We start from the raw sequence: 13,295 nt of genomic DNA, 5'->3' as shown, positions 1-13,295 counted from the left end.
ATGAACTTCTTGACCGTCTTCAAGGTGTGAAGATCTTCTCTAAGATAGATCTCAGGTCTAGATATTATCAGATAAGGATCAAGGAAGAAGATATCCCAAAGATGGCATTCAGCACAAGGTATGGACACTTTGAATTCCTAGTCATGTCATTCGGGCTGACAGATGCTCCTGCTACCTTCAACAGGTTAATGCATGATATCTTTAGGCCCTATCTTGATGACTTCGTACTCGTCTTCTTTGACGATACCCTAGTCTACTCCAAGCAGGAAAAAGATCATGAACCCCAGCTTCACATTGTTCTTGAAACAATGAGAGCACACAAGCTTTATGCCAAGAAGAGGAAGTGTGCATTTTTCAAGCGATAGATCAAATATCTGGGATTCATTGTATCAACAGAAGGAATTTCAGTAGATCCGGCCAAGGTCAGAGATGTTTTGGAATGGCCAACACCAACTTCTGTCAAAGAAATACATAGTTTTCTTGGATTGACAGGAAGGTACATGGTCTTTATCAAAAACTATGCTTTGATTGCAGCACCTCTGACTGATCTACTAAAGAAGCAAGTATCAATTGTATGGTCACCTAGTGAACAGATCAGCTTTGACAAACTAAAGCAAAGCTTGGTATCAGCACCCATCCTGAAACTTCCTGATCTTAGTAAGGAGTTTGAAGTGATAACTGATGCTAGTGCACTAGCCTTAGGATGTTTGCTCATGCAAGAAGGTCATCCCGTAGCATACTCTTCAAGGAAAATAAAGAGCCATGAAAGGAACTATGCTACCCACGATCTGGAGCTATTGGCTATCATCCATGCTCTCAAACTTTGGAGACACTACTTGCTGCGTAACAAATTTACCTTAGTGATGACGGACCACAAGAGTCTTAAATGGATTTTTACCCAGAGTGAGCTCAATTTGAGGCAACGTCGATGGATTGAAGTATTGGAAGAATATGACTTTGAAATCAAATACCGGCCTAGAAAGGAGAATGTAGTTGCCAATGCACTCAGTCGCAAGGCATTCCTGAATTCTCTAATTTTGCAAGATCCATCAACAGCAAGATCTCTAGCCACAAAGGTATCCATGCCAAACAACCCAATTCTTGAGCTAGCTAGAGAAGAGGCATGCCATGACCCAACCTATCAAAAATTGCTAAGGGAGATCCCCATCAAAGATCAAGACCCAAAGCTACGAACAAAGTATCAAGAATTCTCTATCAATAGTGGACTTGTCTACTATAGGACGAGATTATGTATCCCGTCAAGCCAATCACTCAAGCAGAAGATACATTAGGAAGCCCATGACTCCCCTTTCTTAGGTCATCCTGGCTATACCAAGACCCTTAATGTGGTCAGGAAGAGCTATTATTGGGATAGGCTCAAAGGTGATGTTCTCAAATATGTCATGTAATGTTTGTCTTATCAATGCATTAAGGCCGAACATGTCAAAATGCCAGGGAAATTGCAACCACTTGACATTCCCCAAGTGAAATGGGAATTCATTAGTATGGACTCTGTTGTGGGCCTGCCTCAAGTTTAGGGAGGATATAACTCCATTATGGTCGTTGTGGATATGGTCACCAAGGTTGCACATCTTATCCATGTTAAGACAAACTATAAAGCCTCAGACATCGCAAGGTTATTCATCAAGGAAATATTCAAACTACATGGGTTACCCAAAAGAATCATTAGTGATCGTGACTCCCTCTTCACATCACACTTCTGGAGGGCTATCTTCAAGGCCATTAGGACTCAACTGTGTTTCAATACAGCTTACCATCCCCGAACTGATGGTCAAATAGAACGAGTCAACCAAGTCATTGAAGATATGCTTAGGGCACACTGCTGTCACGAACCCAAAAAGTTGATTCAATATTTGCCACTGGTTGAGTTTGCCTACAATGCTTCTTACCAACAAAGCATTCAGATGACTCCTTTTCAAGCATTGTATGGGCACGATTGTCGTACTCCTTTAAGCTTTTTGGATCCAACCTTGAGGGTTGAAGCTTCACCTGCCATGAATCCTATAGTCCCACAGACATTGATTACACCAATTATACTACCCTTTTGTGGCACTATCACCTTGGGCATTTAAATCTTACTACTATGAAACATATACATAACCATAGGTTAGTTCGCAATTACACATTGCCCAGTCAATGTAAAATCACCTTGTGTGAAGGTTGCCTCCTAGGTAAGATGGCCAACAAAAATTTCCTCTATCTCGAGATCACACCACTCATCCATTACAAATTATACATTCGGACTTATGTGGTCCTATGCTTGTTCGTTCCCTCACTCGTAATAGGTATTTTCTCACTTTCATAGATGATTTCACCATGTTCACTATCGTAACATTTATTAACAATAAATACAGTCAGACAATGTTACAACAATTTAAAAATTACCAAGCCTATGTTGAAAAACAACAAGGATGACAAATAGAGTCTCTTCAATCTGATAATGGAGGCGAGTATGTCTCCAATCTGTTTAAAAATTATTGTAAAGAAAAAGGCATACAACAATGCTTAACTGTGCCTGAAAATCCCCAACAGAACGGAATTGCTGAGCATAAGAATCGGACACTAATGGATTCTGTACGAAGCATGCTCCAAGTGGTAGGCCTACACCCGTCCTTTTGGGAGGAGGCGGTTATTACAGTCTGCTACATTCAAAATCGGGTATACACTCAAAGTGTCAACGCCATACCATATACCCTGTGGTTTCACAAACCCCCAAATTTTTTCTTCTTTGCGCATTTTTGGGTCCCCTGTGTATGCTAATTTTGTTCCTGAAACACAAAGGAACAAGCTTCAAGATCATGCTGTACGTGCCTGTTTCGTTGGTTATGGAGAACCCTTTGGTATCAAAGGCTATCGCCTGTATGATACGCGCAAAAGACCGTCTTTTATGCACATACTCTGGTCTTCGATGAGGACTCTCTTCTCAGTACCTCTGCAAACAAATAGGCCAATCCATCAGATGTCTCAAGCCGAGATGTGTTAATAGACAACACCAACCATCCATATCTCATTGAGTCGTCTGACTCAAGTCATACCTCGCATGTGGCATTTCCTTCTCGATCAGCAATTACGTGGCCGGTCCATATTCCCGCTCCCGCCAGAATGGCCTTACCTAATGCCGTCCCAGTAGAAGCGCCTCTGGTCTCGCAAGCCCTTCCCCTTCCACTGCCCCACTCGGTGGTTCCGAATACACCCAATCCAGTCCCCACGACCCTCAAACGCACTGCCGGCTAGGGGCTCTCCACACGCAGCCATCGGCGTATACGCCTGACGCGCCTTGACTATGGCGATGCGCATCTAACCCGTCCTCTCCGACCTCCCTTTAAACTCTCGGGTTTAACTGGACGAAGGCAAGGACGTGGCACCCTGCATGCCACGACAGTTAGTTTACCCACTCCACACTTGCCACGTAACTTAACATTACCCTCCACTTACCAAAATGATCTGACCGATCCATCCTCTTCCATGGATCACGCATGTCACTTTCCTTCCGGCTCAACTGAGCCTATGCCACTACAACAGAAACGAGGCATAGATGCGCATGTTAGATGCGCAAAGTCGAGCGCGTCTATCAGAGCGTCTATAAATGTGTGTAAACATGCGTGTAAATAGACGCGAATTTTGCGTCTATATATCCGTGCAAATAGACGCTAATATAGATGCACTATCAGACGCACAATTATTTAACCACCTAAAATTAGCAATTCACATAATTGAAAAACCAAAGTTAATAATTATTTAACCACCTGAAATTGATTCTTGACCATGCACATGTGTGCATGATAAAAACCATAGAATTAAGAATACACATTGAATCATTGAATTAAAAAAATAGAGTTAATAATTACTTTTTCATTGCTCTCTAATGAATGGCAGTTCCTCCAGTTGACAAGCCTGATATAAGTAATTAGCGGCAAGCGACAGAAACCTTACAATTAGTAGCAACCATTGCAATATATGTATCTCGTAATTTCTCTATGTACTTGAAGATGATAAAAGATACTTCATTTTTATTATGAAAAATTCAATGCTTGCTTTAAAATTGACTATTGATTCTTGAATATGCACATGTGCGCATGATAAAAAGCATAGAATTAGGAATACACATATATTGAATCAATAAGAAAATTAAGTATGTTACAGTGAATGATCCATCTCATCTTCAATGAGATCAGCCCTTGCTAAACTATCTACTTCTAGGTCTATGTTACCAAGAGGTAACGAAACAAATAAGCCTATCCCACTATCAGATGTGTTGCTATATTGCTCAATAACTTCATCAATATCATCGACAATCACATTATTGTCTTCTTCTGCGTTTCCTTGAACATCATCGCAAGGTTCATCTTGTACTATATCACGCATATCATCCATTATGGTGTCATCATGCACATCATCATTATTTGTTGGATTGTCATCTGTGCTGTCTCCATATCGGTAATATTACCATATATTGGTTTTGAACGATTAGATATAGGGATGACATACCACCATCGGTTATTGTTTACCATTGCCAATCCACCACTTGCAAGGCACTGCGCAATCTATACCATCAATGTCAGAGGAGACAGGCAGCCTTCCAGACCTACCTACAATCTTGGAGCTTGAGATGGAGGCAATGATCGATGCATTGATTCCCATGGATGTCGAGACTTCTGATCTTCTTAGAGAGGAAGCATCCATACCATTATATATTGATGGATGCCGAGTATCTTGCCCGAAGACACTACTTGCACTCTTAAGTGTGCAAGCAAAATACGGGTGGAGCGATGCAAGTGTGATCGAGTTGTTCAGGTACCTTGTACATACGCTTCGTTGATTTCTTTTCGACACTATTATTAAAAACATTTGTGCTTTTTCAAGGTGTTTTATGATTTTTTTCAAGTTATTGAAATATCATATATTGCCACCTACAAATACCATCCCTGAGTCTCGTGATGATGCATGGCATATTTTACGAAAGCTTGGCATGGAATATAACAACATCCATGCATATATCAACGATTGCATACTGTTTCGAGGAGAATACGAGACTATCGAGACATGTCCAAAGTGTGGTGCTCACAGGTATCGACAGGACTTGCAAGGGAAAACCATCTCTCAAAAAGTTTTCAGATACTTTTCGCTTATCCCCTGCATAAACCGCATGTTTCGTACGTCCGGCATGGCAAGCTTGACAATGTGAGATGTGTAGAATAGGTCCATGGATGGAGTTCAACAAATATCAGCGGATTCATGCGCATGGGGCCACATTGACTATACCTTCCCAGGCTTTGCTCGAGAGCCAAGGAATCTTCGGCTCGGTCTTGCAATAGATGGCGTGAACCCATTCAGTCTGCGCTCACTTCTTACAGTGTATATGCAACAACTAATTTGAGTGTTTCAATATATAGTACAAAATATATAGTGCAGCGTGGGTTGCACAGACGACATTTTCGTGTGGAGCGTATTGACAAAATGCGCTCCACAATGGACTATGGTATCATGGCAAGATTCGAGCAGGAGAGCTGGCAACGAGCAACGGATCCAAACACGGTTATAGATGAGATGGAGTATTTTGAAAACTTGCAAAGTATTGTTACGATGGATTACCATAGCTTCTCCATGATACTATTCAATGTGCTATGGTTCAAAGTGGTACTTGAAGGAGATGAAGCAATAGTTCGACGAGGTCCATCTGGATTTCTCGAAATAGATTCCGAAAAAAAATGGATGGATTTGTGTGACACCTTTGTGTTGCTAGCCCATTGTGAACAGGTGCATGAACTCATTTGTTTATTAATTGTATTACGACATGGTACATGTCACAATAGTTTAAACTCCTTTGTACGTGTTTGTGAACAGGTAATCTTCTATCCAAACCCCCGACAATCTCGATGGTGATATGTTATACCTCGATGGTGGTATGATAAAGTCAAGCCCGTAGGCTTATCCATAATCTGCCTGAAGGCTATCCAGCAATCCACAGGGATTACTAATCCAAGATTCCACCCGTAGACTAGTATGCAGGCCTCAAGATCCAATCCGGAGTCACATTGGCCTCTTGTGCAAGGCCTGGAAGGCGAGGGATTTACAGCCAGAGCCCCCCTGGCACCCAAGCGTCCTCCTGCTCCAAGTAGTGCTCAATGGAGAGGCCTCTCGCGATGGGTTCGGTCCACCTTCCCGGCGTGATTAACAACCCCCTTGGTTAGGGTCAGGCAGGCAGTCGGGATAACTAAAGCTGCCTCTCCCTTCAGGCCTTCAACCTGAAGCATTAGATATCTTTTCATCCTTTAATTCTTTGAGCAAACAAAGCAAAACAATGCTCTTAAAACTATTACAAGCACAATCATTTCCATTGGTCGTTATTTGGCCAACTGCTAAGGAGTGAATCCTTTTTTCCGAATGCATCCAGCACTCGATCCGGGATCAATTTCGACTTGGCAAGATCCCCAAGGGTTTGTTTATTAACCCTTATATCCTTTGGGTTAGGGCCATACCCTATTAACCCGACTTAATCAATACCTTAAGTTCAATTAGCAGTAAATATGTTATTCCAATTTACTGATTGGTCTTTTGATTCCAAGCAATTATCTAATCCCCTTATCTTGGTCACTTTTCCCAAGAAAGGTGCTATGTTAGGATGACTACTCATTCTCTTGCAAGAAAAACTTGCGCAAGAATCTGCCAATCCTATTCCGAGGATTTGGCTATTCCCTTGTGATCAAATCACAATATCATGCGACTCTGCAACTTGTTGCACAATCGTCGCATCAAAATTCATGGGACTATTTTACCCATCGAATGGCGTCTTCTAATCACAGAATCATGATTAGATAGGAACAGGGTTAGGGTGTCTTCATAACAATCCGTTCCTGATTACATTAGGCTGACATTGTCGGTCCTAGGGTTCCAAATTCAAATCGAGTTTCATCCTTTTAGCGAGCGATCCTTAGGGTAAAAACCCTAGATTGTCTCTTGCAAGTATGTCCTATTGTCCCTACATTTCATGAATGTGGGCAAGTCTTTAGGTAAAAGAGTTTCAGCTTTGGCAATAATAGCGATTGGGTCACGTCCTCAACATGCTAAATCCTAGTTAGCACTTGAGATATGTTGCATTGATTTAACCATTCCTAAACGAGTCCCTCGTGGTTTAGGTGTTTAGGTTAAACCAATTTTACTTGCTATTCTTGAAGATAATTACGCTACCATTTTCGTAACCACATGATTCATTACCTACGTATGATTTGATTTATGAACCCTAACTTTTCTGGTTAAGATCAAAGCATATGTTAAGTTATAGCATAATTCCAATTGATCCTCCTATGATGTGCAAACAAGATTCATGCTACTAAGCTTTTGGATTTTATGTTTAACCATGCAGCCTTTTTTTCCTAACTTCTTTTCTAGATGAGATATTCATACGCTGAATGAGCATTACACAACCTCTCATAAATTTTTACGTAGTTGTTTGAGATTTAAGCCAATTGACTAGTGTTTAATCTACTTTAAGTAGCTCAAGAACCATTTCCCTGCCTTGTAAATTCCTATGGATTATTAGCAACTTCTTTTAATGAATCATTTCGAAGGAAAGATACCTAATAATGCGACATGCGATTTATTCTTTCCATGCCTAATCGAAGTGTACAATAATAATTTCAAAAAGATGATCTTTAATTGATCTAAATTCGTTACTTGTAATGCATATAACAAATTGCTAAGAATGCATAGACGTCTTATGTCCTTTCATTCGTCCCATTGGAAAAATACAAATGACCAATTCTTTGATCGTAAGCTATTTCCTTTTAATTTATCCAAAGTATTTCAATCGAAAAAGTGCATCCTACTTTCATAAATGATCCATGCACAATCGAAATATTATGACGTTATTCAAATTTAGGAAGAAAAACCTGGACTTGTGGTGAAATGTCCACATGGATGTTAGGAGATGATCCTCCTGCAGTTGCGCCTTGTGCCTTCTTAGGAGCCATCGAGACTTCGACCTTCTCGCCTTGGTCGCGGACTTATGATCTTGGCCCGTCTCCTTCGAACATGAAACTCCCTTTGTGACCGTTTGCACTGTCTTTTGGAATCGGCTTTAGAAGGCTTTATAGGTTTCCTCTCAATTTCCGAGAATGCAAGGTGAAAGGATGCTTGAGGCCCTGGTTTATAAAACCGGCTTGTAGGGGTAAAGGAAAAAGGGTTTAATACCCAGCTAATGGAATGAAAAAGGGGGAAAAGGGGCTTAATTATCGGGGGGTTATATATAAAGAAAAACACAAGGAAAGGGCCTTATGAAAGCCTCATAGGAAGGGGGATTTAATGACCTTTAAGGAATTTTGTGGGGGGGAAAAAAAGGAAAAGAACAAGCTTGGAAAGGCTTTAATCCCGAGGGGGTTTGGGGTTATAAAAACCTACCTAAGAGGCAATAGGAAAGGGGTTTAAAGGTGGCAAGGACTTATATATCAAAGGGAAAAAAGAGGGTGTAAAGGACCACCTGTGAGGGGTTAAATCCCCCGGGGGGGGGGGGGGGGTGTGGGGTGGAAAAGGGGTTAAAAACCTTCAAGAGGAAGCCTTAAGAAAGCCACGGGAAGGGGGGGCTTAGCTCCTCCCCTTAGAAGCTTCTGAGAAGCTTCTGTGGGCGTGGCCACTCCACGTGGAGAGAAGGGGATGACTTCAATGGCGGTGTGTTGGCGGCAACGACAGCTGACGGCTTCAGCGGCGCTCCTCCCTCACGGCGCAGCAGAGCAGCGTGGCTCCTCCACGACTCCTTCAGCCTTCGACTAGCGGTGTCAAATCTCCACCCACTCTCCTTCTTGCAGTGTTATGCTCAGCTCTTTCCCAGCTCCCCCCTCTCCCATCCCATAGCCATGGTTTTTATAGCAAGAGGGAGAGGTACCTCCCTCCCTCCACGTGGCCATACGCATGGCTATAGCCCTTCCATGAGCTCCAGCAAGGATGCTCAGTCATCCCGCCTCCCCTCCCTCTCCTCCAGCACGACCGTCGATTGGGGGGAGAGAGGGATAATTAAAAAAATTTGCAATTATTCCAAATATTATCCTCATGACCTCCTCCCAAGAGGAGGTTCATACGAGGATGTGCGAGTTTCTTTAAACCCTTGGTCTCGTTTCTGCCAAGGATACGTCGAGTGAAAGATCGCACTATCCGTATATTCGATGCTGGCATTGTCCTTGCGTGTGACTCGCGAGTACGTAATATTTTTCAGCAGAAAATATTACAGATTTAGCGCGTTTGACAGCGCGTGTAGATTTCAGTGCAGACGCAAACATAGACGCGTAGCTATGTTTGTTGTCATCGCATCTGCAGTCGTGTCTCCAAGCGCGTGTATTCTGCATCTCAGACGCGAGAATACATGCGCTCTGTCCAGAAGCTTTGACTCCAGAGATGCGTCTGAGAGCGCGTCTATTCTGCATCTCAGATGCGAATATGCATGCACTCGCCCAGAAGCTTTGACTTCTGGGACGCGTCTGAGAGCACGTCTATTCTGCATCTCAGACGTGAACATACATGCGCTCTGACCAGAAGGTTTGACTTCAGGGAAGCGTCTGAGAGTGCGTCTATTCTGCATCTCAGACGCGATGATACATGCGCCAGCTCTGATTAAAAAAACAATTTTTTATTTTTGGAATTGTACGAATATGTTACACAATAGTACAGTTTACACAATATTGCAGTTTAGAAAATTTGTCTTATTCCTGTGTTTTGTTTGTAGATGTCGCATCCTAGTTCATCTAGCAATGACCCAGATTTGGATCACATGAATGATACATTGGGCTTGTTCAGTAGAGGGGTCAATGCTTTTTTTGGAGGTTTTCCTAGTAAGGAAGACTTCATGGGAGAGATGACTAGACACCTTGGCCGCTCTCCCATAGCAGACGAGGTGTTCAGCGTCATGTCTAGGCGCCTCTGACGTCTTTGCATGGCACTACTTCCCAAACACCAAATGTCCAAACTCCAATTGTAGGTACTCCACGTGCAGCACCTATACATGCATCGGCTGAAGCACAAGCGTCAGCCGACGCACATGCATTTGCAGAAGCATGTACATCCAGCGAGGCAGAGGGTAGTCGACAGAGAGGGAGGAGGGAGAGTCGAGGGGGAGGACGAGGCTTGTGTGGGGGTTGCCTAGGAGGTGGCGAGCGATCACCCTCACCAGAAGATCACGTAGAGGAGCCTATACGCCAGTACTATAGAGTTACAGATACTGGTGGCATCTTCCATGATGATGAAGAAAGGGATGTAACGGCGTACATGAGGAGTGTCATGCATGCGACGTATAAAGATTGTTTCGTTTACTTCAAGAATCAGAAAAGCGGCTTGTGGCAGGAGGTGTTGAGGGCAGTCCATAGGAGGTACCCAAATCCTGAGGGTTAGCGATTCTCGGATGATTGGGGACGCACAAAAGTGAGGGATTTGCTTCACAACAAAAGATCCCACCTCATGACACATGCCAGGGAGTCACTGTGGAGACAGGAGGAGGAGCGTGGAGCCTATAGCCAACCACCTATGTGCCACCGCATAGAGTGGAAGAAAGCCAAGAAGAAAGCAGCAGAGAAAGTGAAGAGTCGCCAGTATACAGAGGCCCGACGCATCCAAATGGAAACCATGGGATCGTCGCATTATGGATTGGGCGGTAGAGAGTCGTGGGAGGCAGAGTTTGTAAGTATATTTTGATTTCTAGTTTTTAAAATTTTATATTTCTTTCAATTCTTTATATAATTTGTTCTAATACATTGTGTCTCATAATTGTTTGTATATATCATAATTGTTTTGCAGATTACTATCGTTGGTAGGATACCTACTCCTAGAGAGGTAGGTTACCATCGAGGCCATAACCACACAGCCACATGGCTTCACTTCTATAAGGAGGGTCTCATCACTCAGGAGCAATACAACCGGGCTATGAGGATTCGGCAGTGAGAGGAGGTATGTTTTTCTTACTTTCGTATTAAAAATATAGCTAATTATAACTTTTTCTTTGCAATTGTACATAAGCAACCTTGATCTTTTGTGTGTGTAGGCGAACCCTGATGTGGAGCATAGCGAGGAGGGAGATAGCGACACTAGTAGCTATGGTGGTGCTAGAGAAGATGTTTCTTCTTCAGATTCATAGTGGAGCACCATACCTCCTCTATGGCCTTGTTTCCTTGTATATCTATTATCCATATTTGAGCCTACTGCTTGCGGCCAAGCTTTAGGTCGCAAGCACTTAAACTCCCCATGTAAATGCATTTTATATATAATGAATACATGGATTTTTGTTTTCAATTCTCATGCCTTCAGATCCATTGTGTTTTTTTCAAATGCATAATTTGATGTATGGGAGGGGAAAAAAAAAACAGAGAGCATGTGGTTGCAAGCTCTCTGTTTTTTTTTTCCAATTCTGTGCTTCGCGTCTATTTGCGCGTCTAAATTGCAGAAAACGCACGTCTATACTTGCGTCTAAAATGCATAATACACGCGCCCATACACGCGCTATATAATTCAAATTAATAAAAAGAAATTAACATTTTTTTTAAAAAAATGAGATTTTTGGTTTTGCGTTCACGTCTACTGGTGCATGTAAAAGCGCGTCTATGAACGTGTCTATGTGCCCGTCTAATTTTCCATGTAGACGTGCTTGTAGATGCACAAAAGAAATTAAATAAATAACAATTTTGGTTTTCATATGCGCTTATATTCATGCGTGTATATGCGTGTCTAAAGCGCGTCTATTGGTGCATGTGGATTTCCTCATACATGCGACTATAGACGTGAAATGGTAGACGCACAAATAGATGGGCTTGTAGACGCGCCTGTAAGATTTTCTCTCAATTCAAAAATCGCGTCTAAAAGTGTGTCTAAGAGGCCTTTTTGTTGTAGTGATTTTATTAATGAATAAGAAACCTTGATAATTGTAGAGTTGTATTTCAAGATGATTATAACTTTTTTACTATCTTCATCATATACAATGCACTACATATGAATTATAACTTGTGTAATGATCTTAATTGATAGTTCGTGTGAAGTATCTAGTAGAATAAGTTGGTACTCCTTAAAAGGTTAATCAAAGTGCAAGTATCTTCCTAAATGCCTCCTAATTAAGTCCTCGATTGTTGTTTATGGCTAAGCATCAAGTCTTTCTTCAAGATCACCATATTTAGAGACCAACACCTTCCTTCAATACTTAGCATGTCTCCTTCTATTCTCTCTCTCTCTCTCTCTCTCTCTCTCTCTCTCTTTGTACTCTAGTCTCTCCTCTTTCTCTCTCTTCTCTCTCTTCTCTCTTTTCTCTCTCATCTCTCTTGCATCTCTTTCTACTTCCTTTTTGTCTTTACTCCATGTACCCTCTTTAACTTCTCTCTCTCTCTCTCTCTCTCTCTCTCTCTTTGTACTCTCTAGTCTCTCCTCTTTCTCTCTCCTCTCTCTCTTCTCTCTCTTCTCTCTCTTCTCTCTCTTCTCTCTTTTCTCTCTCATCTCTCTTGCGTCTCTTTCTACTTCATTTTTCTTCTCTTTACTCCATGTACCCTCTTTAACTTATCTCTCTCTCTCTCTTTGTACTCTAATCTAGTCTCTCCTCTTTCTCTCTTTTCTCTCTCACCTCTCTTGCATCTCTTTCTACTTCCTTTGTCTTCTCTTTACTCCATGTACCCTCTATAACCTCTCTCTCTCTCTCTCTCTCTCATTTCTCTTGCGTCTCATTCTACTTCCTTTTTCTTCTCTTTACTCCACGTACCTCTTTAACTTCTCTCTCTCTTTCTCTCTCTCTCTCTCTCTCTCTCTCTTTGTACTCTAATCTAGTCTCTCCTCTTTCTCTCTTTTCTCTCTCATCTCTCTTGCATCTCTTTCTACTTCCTTTGTCTTCTCTTTACTCCATGTACCCTCTATAACCTCTCTCTCTCTCTCTCTCATTGTACTCTAGTTTCTCTCTCCTCTCTCTATTATGTCCTCTCTCCTCCCTTCTCTCTCTGTCTCTCTCATTGGACTCTAGTTTCTTTCTCCTCTCTCTATTATGTCCTCTATCCTCCCTTTTCTCTCTCTCTCTCCTCTCTCATTGTACTATACTTTCTCTCTCCTTTGTCTACTTTTTTCTCTAACTAACCTCACTTTTCTCTCTCTACTCTCTTTTGTTCTAAAGTGTGAGATATGCTCCAAGATAATAGAATATTCGAAAACTCTAAATTTTCTATGACCTCATTTTAGAGTCTGAGAAAGTTTCTAACATAATAGAATAAACTTTTAACTATTACTATCATTCTAAAGTGTGGTAATTTCTAAACTTTTAACTATTACTA

Source organism: Lygodium microphyllum, chromosome 11 (genome assembly GCF_053477565.2).
Source record: "Lygodium microphyllum isolate KBCC chromosome 11, Lygodium_microphyllum_v1.1.10, whole genome shotgun sequence".
NCBI lineage: Eukaryota > Viridiplantae > Streptophyta > Polypodiopsida > Schizaeales > Lygodiaceae > Lygodium > Lygodium microphyllum.
Note: the sequence above shows the minus strand (reverse complement) of the source record.